This window comes from Macaca mulatta, chromosome 9 (genome assembly GCF_049350105.2).
Source record: "Macaca mulatta isolate MMU2019108-1 chromosome 9, T2T-MMU8v2.0, whole genome shotgun sequence".
NCBI classification, from domain to species: Eukaryota; Metazoa; Chordata; class Mammalia; order Primates; family Cercopithecidae; genus Macaca; species Macaca mulatta.
The window spans coordinates 97,593,167-97,616,058 of NC_133414.1; the positions used below are offsets into that span (position 1 = coordinate 97,593,167).

Genomic DNA, 22,892 nt, shown 5'->3' on the forward strand with positions numbered 1-22,892 from the left:
CACATGATAATCAGAGCCTCACTTACTTGGTACTCATATGCCAGGCATTGCTATAAGTGTTTTGCATGTAATAACAAATAGTTTAATAGTTCCAATGAGGTTTTTCAAAACAAAAGTCAATTCTTTTATTTTGAAATACTATGAGTTAGTATTATAATCTCCAATTATAATGGAGATAATTTTAAAGTACTGGAAGAAATTACATTTAATTTTAATCCTCTATCATCTTAATACATGTAAATGGTTTGTGTGTTGTGAGTATTAAACAATAAGTTATGCATGGTCAGGTCCTGAAACATAGTAAGATGCTTGCTGATTTAAAATGTGAATGTTCTTTAATTGCTTTTACATATACTTTTTTATTTTGAAAATCTATAAAGAGGAACATGACACCCTTCTTGGGCCTGGGTGGAGGGGAAGGGAGCAGCTGTTACTTCAGACTCTTGGGTAATGAGCTCATCTAGGGTGCATGGTAGCTAGAATGCTGAACCTAATACATGAAGTATTTCTATTCATAAAGGGACCCCAAAAAAAGATTGGACAGAGACACAGGGAATCAAGAATCATATTCAAGAACATAAAGCTTTCTGTAATGAATTGTATTAATTCATGCCAAAACAAATGATTGCTAAATAGACAAATAATAGGCAACACTTCTTACAAAGTTTTCAAAAATATATTATCCATAATTAATAAATATAATTCCCATAGTTGAAAACTATGTTCAAATATTATTTTGTCATTGTTCTTCATATGGTAAAATTTCCCACTTTCCCGTAGAATGTCTTGGTCCTTACCTAAACTTAGAGGGAATCCGAGATTAGAGAATGTCCTTAAAGCTAGATGCATTCACAACATAAACTAAAATATAGTATTTCTTTTATTATAAATAGACAATATCTGTCTAATTTTCTGGGGTTTTTTTCAGATAATAAGAAAATTTAAGCACAGAGTTTAAGTTCCTTGTCTAAGATGACTGCAATTTAGCAGCACATCCACCATTAAAATGTATATTTCATAAGGCTTCTGTCCTTTATATTTGGATATTTTCAATACAATGAAATCCAAAACATTATGAAAAGGTATTGAAAGAGAAGAATCAAATAATATTATCTAGGAAAACTGAACAACAATAATCACTAAAGCTTAGTTTTTCAAATCCATTTCGATATATTAAGAGATTGTGTTATTAGACATTTAAAACTCATAGTAATTCTGAGAGTTCAAGTAGTTTTTATTAAAAAAAAGAATCCTGTCTTCCTTCTATTATCTATTTGAATTAAGGACACTTTAAACAGAACAGCATATTACCAAAGAATAACAGAGTAAACTGATGATAAATTTGACAAGAATTAAAACTTTTAACTTAACAAATTCTGTTCAACACACTAAGCTAGATTAAAACTCCACAAAATATTATTTTGAAAATACACTTTGAAATTCTTAGTAGTAAAATATATAAATGGAAAAGCATAGATATGGTTATGCTAGATGGAGTTTTAAAGTAGAAATCAAGTAATATTATTAAGTTCCAAATGACTACCACTGTCTGCAGATCCCTGTACTGATCAATGAATAATTTAAGACATCTTGATAAGCATAATTGATGGTATTATAGAATTTATCACTCCTGGCACAAAAATGAACCAATTAGTGTTTCATTTTTTCCTTCTCTCAGACATTCTGTAGGAACACCTGCTGTCTGTGTGAACCCTCATCAAACAGACATTTAGAAAAGTACTACTATAGGTATCATATGCTTTTCTAAATAGTTACTCAGGTCCTATGACATTTCTTGACTAATGCCTTTTTTGTATTGTTACTCTATTCTGAAAAAGATTATTCTGAGATGTCGTGAAAACTCCAGCAACTGAATAAGTATAAACCAGAAAATATTATTTATGGGTTTTAACAAATATAGGTAACTATAGAAAAATCATTAAATTCTCTTTTTAAACAAACTCACAATTCATACACAAGTTACATTTTAACATTGTAAAATAAAACACCAAATTTCTACATACATGCTAAACTTTCGGAATAAATTAAAGACGTGTTACTGGGCAAATGGCTTTAGTTTAGGGCATCTCCACAGCAAACCTTTTTGCATGCACATATTTCATGTAAAATTTTGGGTTACTTTTCTTGGGATAGAAAATCTAATTTTACAATCTTGACATAATACTTTAAGGAGCATGGGTAAAATGTTATCAGTTGAGTACACAGATACTGAAAGAGAGCAAATGGGAAATCCCTTTTATGTTTATTTATTTTTTTTTAATTTATTTATTATTATTATATTTTAAGTTGTAGGGTACATGTGCATAACGTGCAGGTTTGTTACATATGTATACTTGTGCCATGTTGGTGTGCTGCACCCATCAACTCGTCATTTACATCAGGTATAACTCCCAATTTAGACATACTTGTCAGGTGGGGAAGGAAAAGAAAGGAAAGAGGAAGGCAGAAGGAAAAACAAGGAAGGGATGAATGAAAGAATGAAAGGTGGATGGAAAAAGGGAGACAGGAAGGAAGAAGAAACTGTAACCCTTACACACTAAGAATTTACACTAAGAATTTACACTAATTTTACTAAGACATTTAAAGAAATTGTCCTTAACGATATCAGTTAAGAGACTGTGTTTCTCATTCCAGGAAATTGTCTGTTTTAGAATGCTATAATGACAGTAACTCAGTGGGTAATAAATTTAGTTATTAAAATGTTTTCATTATAAAGGCAAAATATTCTGAAGGGAGCTGATTACTCAGTGGTATGTCTAAAAAGAATATAATTCGGTTGTTATTCGGTTATGATATAATGAGACTTCATCTAGACAGAAATGGTCTTTAAATTATTAGAAAGGCAGTTCAAATATCAGAGATCAGCATTACCATGCTGCTAAAAAATCATTGCATTTAAAGTTTACTTTACAGTGTAATATATTTTACATGTGTATAAAATAGATATATATTTTATATATATAGTGTGTGTGAGTTAGTTGATTTAATTCTCATGATTTCCTATCCTTTATTCTGATATAATGGTTTAGAATTTTGTATAAACATTTAAAAAATGGAATATTTTCAAATTAAAAATAGGATGGGAGAAAGTCCTAACATTCAAAACAGTTTTTTTTTCTTTTTTACACTTAATAGTGAAATGTTATAAGTCAAAAAGTGTAAATCTTAAACTGGAAGCTATTTCAAATACTTCAATAGTGCTAAGCAAAATGTTTGTCAGGTATTATCAGAAGGCTTGGAAAAGCCTTCTTAATTTCACAGACTATACCATTATGCTTTGTTAACCTAAATGTCAACTAAATTGTTTTTAAAAAATATTTATTTAAAAATATAGAAAGTTAGTGTTCCAAAGTAGTTAAGATGATTTACTTAGCTAAGCCCAAGGTTTCAGAGGGATCCTTCACGGTTTTGGTACACTTATGCAGAAAATCTCTTGATTTACTTTGTGGCTTCAAGTGTTCTTATGTTTGTTACTTTTTGTTTATTTTATTTATAATTGGACAATCATAATTCTTAGTGGTTTACACTATCAACTGTCATGTGACTATATGTTTCCTTGGAGAAAAAATTACCTCCAAATAAAATAAAACCAGCCACATCCATATTTTCCAGTTATCCATCCATTTATTCATCCATCCATCCATCCATCCGTTCATCCAAACTCACATATATGTATGTATACAATGCCTACTATCTATAAGGAACAATTCAAGCTACTGTGCATTATGCAAAAAGAATAAAGTACAACTTTGAGGAATTTACAGTCTTATATTACAGATAAGATACAAAGACTTATAATATAAAGGTGGGAAGTAATGAGTGGCTGAATGCTTATCAGAAGGAAAGCTATAGTGTACATAAAAATAATTTCATCTACTCAAAATCATATTAGATAGTAATTTCATAGAAAGCAATGACACTTTCATGAGTAAATAATTATTAGTATTTTCTTATCATGCACATATGTTTATATTTGCAAGACAGAATTACACACACCAAAGTATTATATATTTGTCTGTGTCTTTGCTTTGTAATAATATCCACCTATCTATCAAGGGGATTATTCACTAGAAAAATGGGTTTCAAATAACAAACATTTCATTTAAACTGTTTCCTGATTATAATTATATGCTTTAAAAGGTACCAATTGAAAATAATGATTCAATTTGGCATACGCACAAAAGATTAAAAAGCTAAGAATAGGTTTCAGGAATTCTCTCCTTTTACTTACTGTTACTTTTGAGAAATAAAAAAAGTGACTCAGTGCTGATCAAGTTTCCATGTCTAACATGTCCATATAAATCAGTCTTTTCCAGGATAGGGTCTTGTTGACTAGGCTTATTATGTTAGTCAAATCATCTAGTTTTGAATTTTAAAATTACGTGTATGTGTGTGTCTGTGTGTGTGTGTATGTGTGTGTTTCCAATGGCAATACATGAACAAATTGAAAGACACTGAAGAACTCTAAGGGATAAATGATTTACTGTAATTTTACAATCTTTGGCTAAACGTTAACATTTTGGCATGTATCCTCCTTGATTTTTTTTTCAGTTATTTCAAAGTTGAAATTGTATCGGTTTAGTACTTGTTTGATTTTAGGTTGTCTATGCTTATACTATAACCACATTAATGGTTAAGTGTGGAAAACAGTCCAGTCAAGCATGTAGGACACTCCTGGTTACATAGAAATATCCAATATAAAATGACTAAACTTCTCAATTTTTTTGTTTATTTGCTTATCTAGTAATTCTACTGTTGGAATATTGGTGACAAATATTAGCTTAAGATTTTATTTTTAACTCTTTCTCACTTTTAATCCTTAACTGTTAAGAATATATACATCTTTTTGGCATGGATGTAGTGAAAAGGGAACACTTACATTCCTAGTGGGAACGTGAACTAGTATAACCACTATGGAAAATAGTATGGATATTCCTTTAAAAATTACAAGTAGAACTACCATTCAATCCAGCAATACCACTACTGTGTATCTTCCCAAAGAAAAAGAGGTCACTATGTGAAAAAGACACTTGTGCATGCATGTTTGTAACCGCACAATTCACAATTGCAAAAATATGGAAACAACCTAAATGTCCATCAGTCAATGAGTGGATAAAGAAAATGTGGTATATATACACCATGGGATACTACTCAGCCATAAAAAAAATGAAATAATGGCATTTGCAGCAACTTGGATGGAGTCAAAGACCATTATTCAAAGTGAAGTAACTCAGGAATGGAAAACCAAATATCATGTCTCATTTTTTTTTTTTAATGTAGGAAAGTTTATTACATATTACTTACAGTTTCCAACCTGAAACAATCTCAACTTTTCCTTAAGTATCTCAAAGTGCATAGGGGCAGGCACCAGTAACGACCTTGGGTTACAGTTGGTTTTTAAAAAATGGAATAATAACACAATATTTGGTGCCTTATTTTGAATTAAAAGTTCAAATTTGTATTCACCATAGGATTTATATTCAATAGAGTAACTGATTTCTGCTATTGCAGAGCCTATATCAATTTGAACCAATTTCAAACAAAACATGAAGATAATGAATAGCATACATTATATGTTAAGGAATGAATTGTAAGTGTCCATTATTTTACTGCCAAAAAGAAACTGAAAGAACTTTGTGTTTAGAATTTATTAAAATATGGATAGCCATATTAAATTATAAAAGAAATATTACTTTCTTTTAAAAAATATAATTTGCACATGCATTAAAATCAATTATTATGTAGACATCTAACAAAAGCATTATATTTAAAATGTCAATCCAAAAGTAATGCAAAGTGCCATTTCCCGATACTTTGAACATAACAGAATTCTTTTCTCTTTTTTTTTTTTTTTTTTTTTGAGATGGAGTCTCACACTGTTGCCCTGTCTCCCAGTGGTGCAATCTCTGCTCACTGCAACCTCTGTCTCTGGGTTCAAGCAATTCTCCTGCTTCAGCCTCCCAAGCAACTGCGATTACAGGTGCCCACCACCACACTCAGCTAATTTTTTGTATTTTTAGTAGAGATGGGGTTTCAATATGTTGGCCAGGTTGGTATTGAACTTCTGACCTCGTGATCCGCCCGCCTCAGCCTCCCAAAGTGCTGGGATTACAGGTGTGAGCCACTACGACTGGGCGAGAATTTTTTATTTCATATTCAAAAGAGAGTTTCAATGGCCCTCCATTTTTTTTTTTGAACTCTTTTTTTTATTATTATTATACTTTAAGTTCTAGGGTACATGTGCAGAATGTGCAGGTTTGTTACATATGTATACTTGTGCCATGTTGGTGTGCTGCACCCATCAACTCGTCAGCACCCATTAACTCGTCATTTACATCAGGTATAACTCCCAATGCTATCCCTCCCCTCTCCCCCTTCCCCATAATAGGCTCCAGTGTGTGATGTTCCCCTTCCAGAGTCTGAGTGATCTTATTGTTCAATGAGTGAGAACATGCGGTGTTTGGTTTTCTGATCTTGCGATAGGTTGCTGAGAATGATGGTTTCCAGCTGCATCCATGTCCCTATAAAGGACACGAACTCATCCTTTTTTATGGCTGCATAGTATTCCATAGTGTATATGTGCCACATGTTCTTAATCCAGTCTCTCACTGATAGACATTTGGGTTGATTCCAAGTCTTTGCTATTGTGAATCGTGCCACAACAAACATACGTGTGTATGTATCTTTATAGCAGCATGATTTATAAGTGGGAGCTAAGCTATGAGAATGCAAAGGCATAAGAATGACATAATGGACTTTGGGGACTATAGGGGAAGGGTGGAAGTGGGGTGGGAGATAAAATAATACATACTGGGTACAGTATACACTATTAGGGTGATGGGTACACCAAAATCTCAGAACTCACCACTAAAGAACTTACCCATGTAACTAAAAACCACCTGTACTCCAAAAATATTGAAATATAAAAGGAATATATGCATCTTAATAAAGGGTGTAAAAAGAGAAACACTGTGTTTTAAAAAGAAGTGTTTTGAGATTTTCCTACACACAATTTTGATATTATAAATATTCTATCTTAAATATTTATATATAAGATTCCTATATATGATTTGCCCTTTTCTAAGGATGATTGAATTCACCATCTTTTTGTAGAGTAGTACTACTACTCAAAGTATAATTGGCCCACTATTTGTTGCTAGTCTATAAAGACATAAACCCAGAAGTTTAGAAACTTTTCTAGCAATTTGACAATATTGAGACATCCAAGGGCAAGATCAGTGGACTTGTGTTTTTGAACAGGGTACAGATTTGTGTTACTGTCAAATCCATAAGGTGAGAATCATTTGGTAAAAGGCGCATACAAGTCATATGCAAGAGGGTATTATTAAATGTGTGATATTTTAAGATTAGTTTGCTAATTTTAACCTAACGTATATAAAATTCAGAATCTATCTTACGAAGAGAATTAAAATTTAAACATACTTTACAGGAGTAATTGATAGAACTGGCTACTAATGAAGGATTAACTAAAATAGAACCTCACTTGTTCTATTTTGAATACAAAATAAAAATGAAGGTCAGGCACAGTGGCTCACACCTGCAGTCCCAGCACTTTGGGAGGCCAAGGCAGGTGAATCACTTGAGGTCAGGAGTTCGAGACCAGCCTGACCAACATGGAGAAACCCTGTCTCTAGTAGAAATACAAAGTTAGCCTGGCGTGGTAGTCCATGCCTGTAGTCCCAGCTACTTGGGAGGCTGAGGCAGGAGAATTGCTTGAACGCAGGAGGTGGAGGTTGCAGTGAGCCGAGATCATGCCATTGTCCTCCAGCCTGGGCAACAAGAGAGAAACTCCATCTCAAAATAAATGAATGAATAAATAAATAAATAAATATAAATTTTTCCAGTATGCTGATATTACTTTAAAATCACTTCTTCTATTCCCATCAATTCTTCTCTGCGAGACTGGTTTCTCTATTCCGAGTGTATTAAACAAAACATAAAACAGCTAAAGTACACATTACTCCCTGCAAGTGGCATTTCCATCATCCATCTAACCTAGATCAAAAAAGTTAACAATCAAGAAACAGGCACATTTGATACATTAAAGACTAGACAGTGAAATGCACAGTGTTCTTTCAAAGTGTACCAATTGCAGTCAGAATGGAGAATTGCTATTTCACTCATAAATTGTGGTTTTGTTACGATGGTAAAACAAGTATAATAGCCATTATCTTTCTTATTACTTGTAAACATACTTTCAATGACAATGTGATTAATTGGGGCAATTCTTTTCCTTTTATCCGGCGTTATGTTTGTTCTAATATTTTTACTGAAATAGGATTTTATGTATGCTGAATATAATAGGAAAAAATAGTGGGCATTTATTTCTATGCTTTTTTTCACTTGTATTTTTCTAGCAAGTCATTTGTATTTTATTTTACAAAAACATCTGTCCACAATGGATGGGCTGAAAATAAAAAACAAAACTGATCCTTGAGCATAGATCCTTGGAAAAGGACTGTCCTAGACCACTCACTTTCTCTCTCACCCCCACCTATGTGCCTCTTTCTGAATCCTATCTGATACCTTATGGTTACTTTTCAGAGCATACTGCAGAGTCTGGAATTGTTAGTTTTTGGTCAGTCTCTTTCTCTATAAACTGAGCTATTTAATGTCCAGTTTTACAGATATTCTTTAACGTCCTGGCCCTTTCCAAAAAAACGTTTGCTGACTCCTGTTCTAGATTGTCTTTTTCCTTCCTCCATATCTAATCCAACACCAAATCCTGTACATTCTAGCTTCAATAATCTGAAATGAATCCTCTTTTCTATATTATCTTTGGGTCCCAACCGCCATTTTCTCACTGGAGAATTCTGTAACTGCCGTTTCCTTTATTTCCTCTCTCGTCCTTACACAGTGAGCAGAGTAATCTTTTAAAAACATAAATCAGATCACGTCACTCTTCTGCTGACCTCTACAACTTCTCTGAATTATCCTATGCTACTTTTGACCATAGAATGCTTCACGCATCTGCCTCAGGGCCTTTGTCTTCTGCCTGGAACATTTGTTCTCTAGATTTTCATGTTTTTTTCTCAGTACCATTCAGGTCTCAGCTCAATTGTTTCCTCTTTACACAGGACTGACCAACCCATACAAAGAAGCAATTACTCAAAATCCTTCTCGCTGTCATTCTGTGATTTTAACTCATTTTCACTCACCACTAGCTAAAAACTACTTCGTTTGTTTAGATATCTGCTGTCTTCCTCATGCCAAAATGTACATTTCATGAGATCAGGCACCTAGTCTAGCTTCTTCATCAATATCTCTCTTTAGGAACTAGAGTATTTCCTGGCCTGTAATAGAAATTTAAAATGAATTAATAAATAGATGGATGGACTCACCCAACCACCTACTCATTTATTCTTTTGTGTGTATGTATGTGCCCAGGATATGACAAGCAAACTCTTAAGTTTCTGAAGCAAAGTTTTATTTAAAATTCAAGATATATGGGTTAAAAGTTCTCTGTGTGTCTTAGGGTATCCACCTCTATGAACTCTTAGGACAAAGGCTTAGTTAAAATGAATGCCTAGCATACATTGTGGGTCCTAATGAAGCAATACATTGGTATAAATATGGGTGAAGTGATTCGAAACACTTAGCAATTTAACATTGAATTATATAGAGGACATTAAATAAGGGTAATTATTTTAGACCGTAATGAAATTTATATCCATGAATCCCAATTGCAATTAAAGTAGAAGAAAGGATTTTAAAATGCAGCATGACTTTCATTTTCAATTAAAAGCAGGAGAAATTGGAATCAAGTCTCATGTGATAGTTCTTAGCCTTTTCAGTGTTTAGGAGGAAAATATAAGACTAGGTTGCCGTAATGTGCCAACTCTATATGTTTCCTTTTCCTTAAAAATAAACATCTCTCAACTATACTTAAATCAAACAGTTCATGCAGTGGACATACTTTTTGTGACTGGCCAATTATTTTAAGTGTTAGCAACTCTCTTTACCTTACTATATAAAATCCATACTAACAAAAGTAGATATTACACATTATTCTTCCTATCATTGCCTTTCTGGGCCAAATTACACTGTTTTGACATGAAAACCAATGATAAGTTTCACATATGTTTAATTAATTTCATCAAAATACTATACTTTCCCAATGAAAACTATCAATACTAAATTAATTTTTTCATAACACTATAAATTCTCAATTTTAAGACCATTTTGTTATAGAACTATGTAGAAGCAAATGTTAATTTTTTTCTCCAAATTTTGGTATTCTCAAAGCAGAATACATGGCACCAACAAGCATCTTATGTATTAAAATTTTTTCAGAAGGAAACAACCGCAGTAGGGCTTACTTGAGGGTGAAAGGTGGGAGGAGGGAGAGGAGCAGAAAAAAGTAAAAATTGAGTACTAGGCTTAATACTTGAGTGGCAAATAATCTATACACCAAACCCTCATGACACAAGTTTACTTATATAACAAAACTGCACACGTACCCTAAAACCTAAAGGAAACATTTTTTAAAATTTCAAATTTCTCTACTTACAAATTATTTAAAATTTACAAATTCAGGTAACGGCAGAAAATCTTACCAAAATTGTCGAAAAATAAATAGACCATATTTTTTTAAAAACAATAAAATCTATAGCTAATATATTCTAGTTTACATAAATGTATCAATTATAGTAGATATCAGTTGCAGCAATCCACTTTTTATTAACTGACTATTTAAAAACTGCCTCTGGAAAACTCTGGCTAAGGAAAATATCATGGGAATGCAAATACTATGATAGTCACTGATTTTCTATTAAGCAACTTGAAAGTGAAATCTTAAAATGGCACAATAAATCTATCCCAAGCTATCTTTTTTAGTAGACTTTTTGTTATTTATTCTCTGAAACTCCTTGAAACAAAGACATTAGTTTAACATTTTTATAAATATCAATTACTTGACTTTTTATTTCTGCTGTCATTACACGATTGGAAAGGGCAATACATACTTTTCCCAAAAAAATAATAGAAGCTTAGCAATAAATGCATCCCTTTATGTCACAAATTAATGTTTATATAACTTAGCAATATAAAAATTTCAAGCAAAACATGAAAATACTAGCTAGCATATATTAGGATTATCCAAACTATTTTACAAGGATGTTCCCTGTTTTATAGGTAAGGTGATCAAGGCTAACAAAATTAAGAAATTTACCCGAGGTCACATGTCTAGTAAGTGTCAATACTGGGATTTGAACCAAGGCAACCTGTTTCTAACACCTGCAATCCCAGCAGTAATTGGCACCATATTTATCTACCCAATATGGAAATCTGAGGTGATCTAGTTAATAGTTGTGGCTAAGATTTGGTATTAAATATCTGCTTTCTCTATCTCAAATCCTACCCTTATGGCCAAAATCTTTTTTTTTTTTTTTTTTTTGAGACGGAGTCACTCTGTCTCCTAGGCTGGAGTGCAGTAGGGCGATCTTGGCTCACTGCAACCTCCACCTCCTAGGTTTAAGCAATTTTCCTTGTTCAGTCTCCTGAGTAGCTGGAATTACAGGCACCCACCACCATGCCCGGCTATTTTGTATTTTTAGTAGAGACAGAGTTTCACCATGTTGGCCAGGCTGGTCTTCAAATCCTGACCTCAAGTGATCCACCCACCTTAGCCTCCCAAAGTGCTGGGATAATTGGCGTGAGCCACCACGCCCGGCCAAGATTCTTTAAGAGAAATAATTTTTATTTCAACAGGTCACCTTCTTTCTCCTATTGTATTATGTGTATAAAAGTTCCAATTAGGGAAGTAATTAGTCCCCTGGGGCTGCCATAACAAAATGCCACACACTGGGTGGCTTAAAGAACAGAAATTTATCTTCCCACCGTTCTGGAGGCTGGAAGTCCACGATCAAGGAGCCACCAGGGTTGGTTTCTGGTGAGTTATTTTGTCCTGCCTTTGGCTAACAGGCCCCTACTCATGGCATCCTCACATGGCCTTTCCTCTGCATGTGTGCCCTGCTGGTGTCTTTTCCTGGCTTCCAAGGACTCCAGTCCCATAGGTTTAGGGCCCCACACTTATGACCTCATTTAACCTTAATTATTATACCTTTTTAAAGGCCCTATCTCAAAATACAGTCACATTGGGGGTTAGGGCTTCAACATATGGATTTGCTGGGGGACATAATTCAGTCCTTAATAGGAAGTCTAACGAAGGAACACCAATGGCAATCAAGACAATACACTTTCTTGTGTATTTGGGCTATTTAATATGATTTTCATTTGTAATTTTTGAAAGGTTCATAAAAAGAACTCAGCTTTTTATGCTTTTTATGAACCTTTCAAGAACTATAAATGAAAATCTTATTAAATAGATTTGCATTTTTCCCCTGGACTTCAAGTATAGTGACATTATCATCATACTTCTCTGCCATAGGAAGTACCCCATTTTTTTTCTAAAGCAAGTCTCCTTTTCATTGCTACTAATCACAGAGTCTTTCACCTTTCTCCTCTGGACTCTTGCTCCATCAATTACAATCTTTCTTATTGTTTCGTTATCTCCTTTTTGACTTTTCTTTCTTTTCTGTCTAAACAGGATGTTCTTTCCAAACCTAAAAAAAAAAAAAAAAAAAAAAAAAAAAAAAAGCAAAACTATCCTCTGTGGTCAAGCAGCCAGTGTGAAGGAGCTGCTTTTCCTATGTCTCATCCTCATTTTTCATTTAATTCTCAGCCTATTGCTGCCTGGAATTCTATTCCCATCTTTCTTTCACCCTTATTACAACTTTTCCCTCAACGTTATCATTACTCTGCTAACCATTCACCACAGTGGTCTCTTTCCAGGTCCCATCCTCAGTGAGCTATCTGAGGTTCAGGGACCTGCTTGCCTTCTTCCCTGGTTGCAGTCATGCAATAGCCGCTCATAGCACTCCACTAACCTGCTCTCTGTTGATCTCTGATGCCCCACTTTCCCTATTCTCCTCTTCTCCCCTTATGCTACCTTTCAGCATATGTGACACACATTCCTTCCTCTGACATTTCTTAAAGGTAAAAGGTTCCCCAAATTGTGTCCTTCGCCTTTTTTCTATTCAATATATTGAATTAGTTTTCTAAATATTTCTTGTTTAAGACAGGTTCAGTTTTTTTGTTGTTTTTTTTGTTTGTTTTTTTTCTGCATGATCTCACTGAAACTTCACAACATATCTATGAGGTAAGTACAGTTATCTCTGCTTTATAGAATACTTACAGCAGGGTTTCTCAAACTCAGAGCTACTGACATTTTGGACAAGATATTTCTTTGTTTTAGGGAGCTGTCCTGTGCATTGTAGGATGGTGAACAGCATCCCTGAACCCTACCCACTAAGATGACAGGAGCAAACCCAGTTGTGACCACAAAAAATGTCTCCAGGCATTGCCAATGAGATGAGAATGCATAAGTGACAAGGCTAAGAGAGGTTATGTAAACTTGCCTGGGACCACACAGCTAGAAAGTGATCTAGAATTTGATCCCAGGTAGTCTGATTTTTATTAGAACTTAGTTCTTACATAGTACACTAATTTAAATTCTCCCATAAAATAACATTTAACCTTAAGACTTCAGTTCAGATCCCCAGGCCGATGACTTTCAAATCTAAATCCGTATCCTTGAACTCTCCAGACACATACTGTCATCATTTTTCTCAGTGTCATATGTATATCTCACCTACACCTTAAACTCAACCTAACCATAACTGCATTAACCAGCTTTCATTCAGACTTGTTAGGTTTTCTGTCTTTCTAATGGCATTATCACCTACCAATAATTCAGGCTAGAAATTTTGATGTCGTCTCTGACCCTTCCCTTTTACCCAAGTCCACCCAGTCTGCCTTTGCAATCTCTCTTGAATTTGTTCCTCTTTTTCCTTTCTACTTCCACTGCCTTATTCAGGTTATTGACATTCTTATTTCAGAAGCATCCTCTGTTTTACTGCCTTTGATCTCTCCTACCCTACTCTTTCCCCAAACACAACCATGCTTTACAGTTGCCACTTACTTTGTTGGTATAAAAGCAACAGACTAAAAAGAGTATAATTGACAGAGCATGGTCTTAGTGCAGACAGTCCTGGAATTCCAATACAGTTCTGTAATTCTGACCAAGTCACTGGGCCTTTCTGATCATTAATTTCTCTCTGAAACTTTTTCTGTTTTCTGTTCCTACAGGGCTATTGTGGGGATTAGCTGACATGAGTGTATTAAAATAAAAACATCATATTTAGATGCTGAGAAAATTTATAAATTAGCTTGTATGAACTCTTCCTTTCTTTTCCACCACTGACCACAATCTATATCATCTATAACTGGGCTCTTCTCAAGTCATAATGTTTTATTCCTCTTTAAGTTATTACTTGAATAATTTCCATTTTTCTTTAGTCTACCCTTTCTTTTCAGGTAGCTAGGTGACCTTTACTATTCACTTTTGACATTTCAGAGAAAGTTCGTTTGAGCTCATTTCTACCCCCAATTTTCTGAAGTCTTAGATTTGTTAATTCTTTTCCAGAACAAAGAAGCAATCACTAAAGAATGAACAATCTTCCAGATTCTGTCAATAACAAAGTTCTATGTCTCAACTGCAAGAAAAGAACAAATGTCAAACTAACTCTTCTAGGACGGTGATACATCCAATGCCTTGGGCTGATTTGCCCCAGTCATGTTGTTCCAACCAAAAACTTAAGCTGGCAAGGGTGCAGTGGAACAGATGTTCTCATATATTGTCACTGGAGAGTAAACTGTATAATGATTCTAGAAAATAATTTAAAAAATACATATCCTTTGAATAAGTAATTCTAGTACTGTATATTTCTAAAATACGGATAAAGTTTAACACAGAGAATTCCTTACAAAATAAAAAAATTAAAATGAGCTTAAATGCTCAAACACAGTCAAGAAACTATAACAAAGAAACTCAATTATACATGAGGTGTTTTTATTAACATGGTAAATTGCTAATGCAATGTGGTAAAGTAATGTGCTAGAACAGGCTTTGAAAATAGAATTATATTCAAATACCATTACTTACAAGATGTATGTTTTGCAACATGACAGTTTGGCTATCTGAAGCTTAATTTACCTTTGAAATGGAGGAAAAAAAGAATTCCTTGCAAGTTTGCTGTGAGAGAAATTAATGACTATTTATCTATAGTAGATCTAGCATCTATCTGTATATATTAATATCTCTATCTCTGTGTATGTGATTTATTAATGCTGCCCCAGAATGTAGGCAAAGCAGGAGAAAAATATCTAGGCAGAATTATCTCACTATTTAAGGACATATGAAATTATCAACTGTAATTCCCTTTGAATGGCAGGATTGTATTTATATGTCTCTATGCTTTCCAATCTTTCTAAAACAAACAGTTATTACATTTGTAATCATATAACCTAGACTATATTAGAAAGATAAAAAAAGGGAGAAGATTTAAAGTGAACCCTATGGGAATAATGCAAAATAATTAAATAAAATATGTTATTCAGCCCAAGTGGGTTTCTTGTTTAGATGACAAGGTACTATCTCCAGTGCAGCTAGGAGGACAACACCCTTCTTGCCTATTAAAGGCAAATCATGATTTGCCTTTCCTAGTCTGGCTTTCCATTTAAAACTAATTCAATTATATGACCGTAGCAAAGCAATGGCTAATACAATCATTGTACTTTATGCAAAGAAGTAAATTATAAAAAGTCCTCCTTTGTAAACAAAGCTCTCTGGAAATGAAGTTTCACTGTTATTGTGACTGATGCTAATCCAATTCATACATCTATGCTATGAGTTTCAAAACGAGTACCAACTGCTAGACATATTGAAAAGAAAAGAAAAGTCTTAGATCTTTATGACCCAGCTGGGCCTGTAATAACTGTCTCATCAGGGAAGTGTGAATACGAAAGTAAGCAAAACCATTTAACTCTACCAAAAAAGTGCTGTGGATGTCTAAAGCAGAATTCCATTCTCAAACTTCATGACTATACAGTGAATTTTTAAACTGATTGCTAAGGTTCTCTCAGAAGTAAATCCTGGTTTCCTCCCCTCCCTGCTTTACCTCTGGAACACAAGAAGCATTATAACGTCTCCTCAAATAAACAGCCAAATGTTGTACATAAAAAAGGTAAAGAGATTTTCAAATATAAAATTTCAATTATCTTTTTAATTGAAGAAATTAAGATGGATATTTATGATTTAGAAACTGAAATGTTTTGTATTTTCTTATTCACTCATACAACTTGTTTGTGAGTTTCAAAGACATTGCGAATTTCTAAATAACAAGTTTTATAGCATCCAATGGACAAAAATGCCAGCCTTAAAAATATAGTAAGGTTGCAAGCATTTACCAGAAAAATGAATTATTTATTCATTGGTGCAAAACAAAATAATAACTGTAATTAACATAATCAAAGCTGTGATTATTATATTTTTAAAATGATTATGAACTCCAACATCAATTTCCATTCATCATCTGATTGTAAAAAGTAAAACAAAACAAAACCCACATTTCTAACTGCCAATGGACATCTGCTGACTATCTGCATACCACGTCGGCAGCCTGAACTTAACATATCCATAACTGAATCAGCCAGTTACTTCCATCGCAACCTGCTCTATCTTGATCTATTCTTTATCTAGTATATACATCTATTGTTTGTTTTTTATTTATTAAATACATCCAAGTCTCCTAAGCTAGAAACTCTTCCCTTTCATCCCTCACATTTAATTATTCATAAAAATCTACTTCAGACCAAAGTTTATTTATTCTTATTTTTATTTTTATGTCTTGAGCCAGAGTCTGCTCTGTGACCCAGGGTGGAGTACAGGGATGCGATCTCGGCTCACTGCAACCTCCACCTCCTGGGTTCAAGCAATTCTCCTGCCACAGCCTCCCAAGTAGCTGGGACTACAGGTGTGTGCCACCATGCTAGGCTAAGGCTAATTTTTGTATTTTTGGTGGAGACAGTGTTTTACCATGTTGGCCAGGCTGGTCTCGAACTCCTGACATCAAGTGATCCACCCGCCTCGGCCTCCCAAAGTGCTGGAATTACAGGCATGAGCCACTGTGCCCAGCCCTTGACTAAAGTTTAGGCTCTTAAGCTCTAATGAACATTCTTTAGGACTACTGCAGCAGTATCTTAAAAGTCTGCCTGTTTGAGTTCCTACCCATTGTAATTAATCTCCTACTCTCTTCCTTTGAAAACACATACAAAATACAGTTCCAATGGTTCTGTTGGTTGCTTATTGCCCCCAAAATAAATCTAGATTATTTCAGTTTGAGATACTAGGATATTTATTTACTATCTATCCCCATCTCTTCTTTCCAAACACATCTTCCAGCTTTCCACCTAATTATCCAGTTCCTTGTCCCATAAATCCTCTGTTATTGCCACACTGCCCTTATTACAGTATAAAAGTCTTTCTAAATTCCTTGTCTTCCATACAAGTCCTTCCTTCAGCAGTAGCTGTCCTTACCCTTCCTTCCTCGCTTGTAATATACCTACTCAAACTTAACGACTTGGCTCTCATGTTATTCTGTCCAGGAAGTTCTGGGATGCTACCGGCCAAACATATTCCTCCATCCTCAATGTTCCCCAAGTATTTTGTTGTTACCCGAACTGCAGTTTCTCATGCTGATTTTTGAATGCATCTGTTTGGACCAAGAGTTAATCCAAAGAAGGAGAAGCCTTTGCTATTCACCTTTATATCTCCGGATCCCAGAATAGGATTTGGTGTGGAATCTGTATTGATAATTGATTTATTGCCACTCAGTCCCAAATTTACTCTTTCATCTGCTCTGTAAAAGTGGATCGGGTTGACTGGCACTGAAACTTTGTCGGCAGAGGGCATCGGAGAGATACTTCAAGGACAAAAGGTTCGGCTTCCTGGTTCCAGTGTTCTTGGTAGGCTCTTGAGGTTTCTCTCATGTCTGGGATACTACAGTACCTGGCAGCCAGCAGCTTCCCCAGTGGACTTCCCCTCAGGTGGTTTTATACCTCCCTTTACAGAGCTTTCCTGCACCCTACAGTGCAGATTTCTGGTACAAGTTCTATTGGCTTGGCATCACAGAGACTTCACTGCCATCCAGTAAGAAATGACTACATCCTTCCTAATAGGGGGTGATTTTCACCCCACAGGGGACATTTGGCAGTGCTTGCTCAGGGCATGCATTTGAATGTCACACTGGAGAGGTGAGGGATACTAGTACTTAGTGGGTAGAGGTCAGGATGCTGTCAAACATCCTACATTGCACATGACAGCCCCCCGCCCCAACAAAAAACAACCATCTGACCCCAAATGTCAATAGTGGTGTGCTTCAGGAACCCTGCTCTATAACAAGGTCTAGCTCTCAACCTCAGCAGGGTGGAGTGGGGAAGGGTGGGGGGGGCAAGAAGGGAGGTGTCTTCACTGGGTGCTCTCTCACAGTAGTGTTAGTGAATACTCTTTATATCTGCTATTTCTATATTTTCTAAAGCTTCCTGTGCTTTTTACTAGGTAATCCCTTAATATTCCAGTCCACTATTATAGTTACTAATTTTTTATCATAACACTTTGCTGCTCAAATTACTACATGCTGATTAGATTCAGATTAAATAGCATCATTTATTCATTCATTTCAATAGATAGTGGGTGCTTATTATATTTCCGGATACTGTGCTAATTGTGGATGCAGCAGTGAACCAAATAAACATAGTCCTGTCCTCCTTAAGCTTATAGTTTGTAAGTCAATATAGATAAAGAAGTGTTGTAAATGTATGGTATGGAAATAAAAAGACAGTACAATGAAAATCAACAGGCGAGTCACAGTTGTTACGGGATATGATGGGAGTGAGCTAGTAAGGGCCCATATGTTTTTAATGAAATAAATTTATTAGCTGAATTGATAAAATTGTCCTGTAAATTCTGTAATTCCAGTTGTTCAGTCAGGATGATGGAGATGTGACTCGTGAGGTTCTTATCCATTTGAAGAGTCATTTGGAACTCAAATATTTTACCACTGATCGATCTGTCTATTTATGTATTGAGAGATATCTATATAGATCCATATATCTACGTATATTTAGAACTAGAATTAGATTAAGATTTAATTCAATGAAAATATTTTAGTTCAATTCATAAGCCATCAATTCCTCTTTTTCAGATGGACTTTTTTGACAATATCATGATTTATTCATTTTCATGACTCTAAGATTCTTGAGGGAAACTGTTTTTAGACATCCCTATATATCATAGCACTGAGCCTAGAGCATAAAACTCACCTGATACTCTCAGTATGTGCTTATTGAATTAATAAATGTATGAGTTTTCTGTCTTAGTTATTTACAGAATAATGTGGGGCATGTGAAAAAGCACTGAAACAGATGTCATGAGGCCTGTGCTGTAATCCCGCCCTTGACATTAAAGAGCTTGGACAATCTGTACTCCCTCTGGGACTCAAATTCCCCATTTTTAAACTAAAGGATTCGGAAGAGAGGTTTTTTAAATTCTCATTATTTTCTAAAATCCTGAGATATAATGAATGCATTATAATATAAGAATGTGAATACCCAATCTGTACTGATTAATCTTACTAAACAGTGTGATTTGAGTATACCTGACATTTCTGGACCTCAAATTCTTCATCTGTAAAATAAGCTTATTTATAAAAGGGGTTAGACAACTATGGTCCTTGGGAGAAACGGCAGAGTTGAGTTTTCATGCCAGAGACTGTTTGGCCCACAAAGCTGAAAATATTTATTGTTTGGCCTGTTCTAGAAAATGCTTGGTAAGCCCTGGTTTGTAGGTTCCCTTTTACTTCTCCTTCTTAAATCTCTTCTATGACTTTCAGACTTATCCACTTACCATATAAAATTTTTAACAATAATTTTTTAAGTGTGTTAAATTTTGATTAATGGCTTACCAGCATATTAAAAATTGAGATTGGACTTCTTTTACTTTGAGCAGAGTCAAAAGGTTACTAATGAGGACCTTTGTAAGTTTGTGGCTTAACAGATTATTGCTGGAAATTATCCATATAACAGAGATGGAAATAAGCATATAATATTCAAATATTTGCCTTTAAAACCCCAAATACTAGATGTCTGGATGGTTCACATATGGCAGATAACCAGTAAGCTCTGATTGGGCAGATGAACCAACAGTCTGGGCATCCCAGTCAGTGATGCTGTATATCATTGTTATAAGGACTTGCAATAGGATGAATGTCTAATACCATTTTAAAGCCAAGCAAACATGTGAGGAGTTGTCTCAACTGTCTCTTTCCATGACTTTAAACCACAAATGTTGTCTCAGGGTATACTCCTTTTCCAATGAGAATATACTTATTTTGTTGTTAGATCATGCTTGTTCAGGGCATGCTGTAATTCAACTCACATCATTAAATTGAACCAAGATAATGTCACTCTTCCTTCTAAACCTCTGGATTTTATCTTTCCTGCTTAATACATATTTTTTGAAAAACACACCAGTCAATAACAGCTCTGTAAAAAAAGACAAGTTCAAATAATTGCAGCTGACACCATTCTAACAAGGCACATTTGTTTTCCTGTGATCATCCTGCCAATATCCTCACATCACCCTAGATTTTATTCTGGAAAATGAACCAAAATAAAATCCACTTAGGCTGGAGGAAAGGCTGAGGCTGTGAAATATTTTAAGTTTATCATCCTATTAGTTAAGCAATGTGACAACAGGCGATGTGACATGTGGAGTTCATACAGTCCTATCATGTGGACACAGAGTGATAAGCTATATGAGAAGAAGAATACAGGTGACCTAGGTGGGCAAATCACCATTGGGTGCATGTTTCTTCCTGAGACTGACCTGGTTGGTGAACTTAGGGTGGTGCCTGCAAGGGTTTGCTGTCCCAAAATCTCCCCTCTACTGTCCCTCTTCTCTCCCCCAATGGCACCTGACATTCTAAAATATTCTTTTGGATTTTCACAATTTTTCATTGCTCAGAGGTATGTTATAATGCTAATAACTATTGCAGAGAACCATTTTAATCTCTAGTTAGCTATTACTAAATTGATGCAAAGCCTGAAGCAAACTTCTAGAGAATGCAAGAGTAGAATTAAGAGGTGCAGGAATCAACAATAAAAAGAGGTGTGTGCATGGGGAGTGGAGTGGGAGGGGGATACAATGGAAAAGAGTTACAGAAGATGTGTACAGAAGAGTAAAGTGAATAAATTGAGGGAATGGAGTAAAGAGTGCCAGTGTTTGGAAGACAAACAGATAGATGGCATCAGGAGGAGCAGCACTGGAAGACACCACGGGCAGTGCTGATCAGACGCTTCAAATCAGTTCTTTTTACGTATTTGCTTTATTTTAAACAGCGGAGTACAGGATGGAGAAAAACTGGAGCAGGACAACTATGGATAGCCCTTCACTTTCCAATATTGTTTAAGTCAGGGGTCAAGAAACTATGGCCAACAGGCCAAATTCTGTCAGCTGCTTATTTTTGGTATGGCCATGAGATAAGAATGATTTTTACATGTTTTAATGATGAGAACAGAATCAAATGCTGAATAATACTTCCTGACATAAGAAAATGATATAAATTCAAATGTCAATGTCCCTAAATAAAGCTTTATTGAAACACATCTGTCCTCATTCATTTACATATCATCTTTGGTTGCTTTTGCACAGCAAAGACAGAGTTGAGTAGCTGAAACAAAGGTAATTTGTCCCATGAGCCTAAAACATTTACTATCTGGCTCTTTACAGAAAAAGTTTGCCAACCCCTTGTTTGAGTCATATAGTTCTATAATAGCTTCATGCCTGAAGATCCCACTCAGAAGATAAAACTCCCGCACTTAATACAACCTACCAGGCAGTTCAGTGATCATCCATTCTTCCTTGAGTACGCACTTTGGTGAGCCTTACCCCCCAGACCCAAGTTGCTTATCAGAAACACCTATAACACCCTCCCTAAGAAGAGTTACATAAATACTATTTTCTCCACTTATTTCTATCCCGTTTGGCACTCTGGGTTCCAATGGTCATGCAGGTTCCTGCATGGCTGGTTCACTGCGTGATCTTCCTAACCTAGAGCATGGATTCAGTATTTCTGTTTCTTTGCCCCTGGAACTTGGAGTTGAATATCTGAATAAATGTGGTAACAGGTAATGGAGGAAGACACAAACTCACCATAAGCAATAAGGTTTGGAGAAGATTCAGATAGATAGGAGCATCAGACATCTCATCCTTGGGGACTGATGCTGTTGTGGCTAAAGTTACAAATGCGTTCTTAACAGAGGCTACACATGGAAGGCAGTGAGGCTTTCCTACTAGCACTGGTAAGGGAACAAAAAACCATTCTAATACAGACACCAATTTGTTTCTAATTCAGCTGGTTCTATATACTCAGTTTTCAAACCTATTTTGAATTTGTGTCTTGTTCACCTATTATCCCAGTACCTGACACAGTAATCAGCCATTCCTTCTTATCTTTCTCTATGAATAAATATAAAAATTGCCTAGTCCAGCTCTAATGCCATATGTATTAAAACATACCCAGTTTTAATACTTAGGCACCAGTCTGGGTGCCAAGGAATAGTCTTTAGTTTGCTGACTCCAGTGATGTTTTTCTCTGTGTCTAATCTTCCTCAGTAATCTATTTGCTACTCTATTATTACGGACCTTGGGATCAACCTTGGTCTTATGAGTTGCTCCCCAATTATGGCAAGAGCCTTGGTACATTTTTAAATATATGGCATATGACTATGTCAGGTGACTATAGTTTTGGGAGGTCAAAAACTTGAACGTGGTAACCCAGTCTTCCCTGATATCTAGAGATATCTCAGTTTCAGAGACTGCTACTTGCAATGCCATACAATCTTCTGCTTGACATTTCCTTCTAATTTCATCATTTTTATGCTCTATCACA

The 22,892-nt window shown here is 35.1% G+C and overlaps 1 protein-coding gene across 3 annotated transcripts in view; it reads right to left on the bottom strand.

The window, feature by feature from the left end:
* Positions 1 to 22,892, bottom strand: part of PRKG1 (protein kinase cGMP-dependent 1) — a 1,342,028-nt gene that overhangs the window by 131,194 nt on the left and 1,187,942 nt on the right. The gene's annotated exons all lie outside the window — the stretch shown is intronic.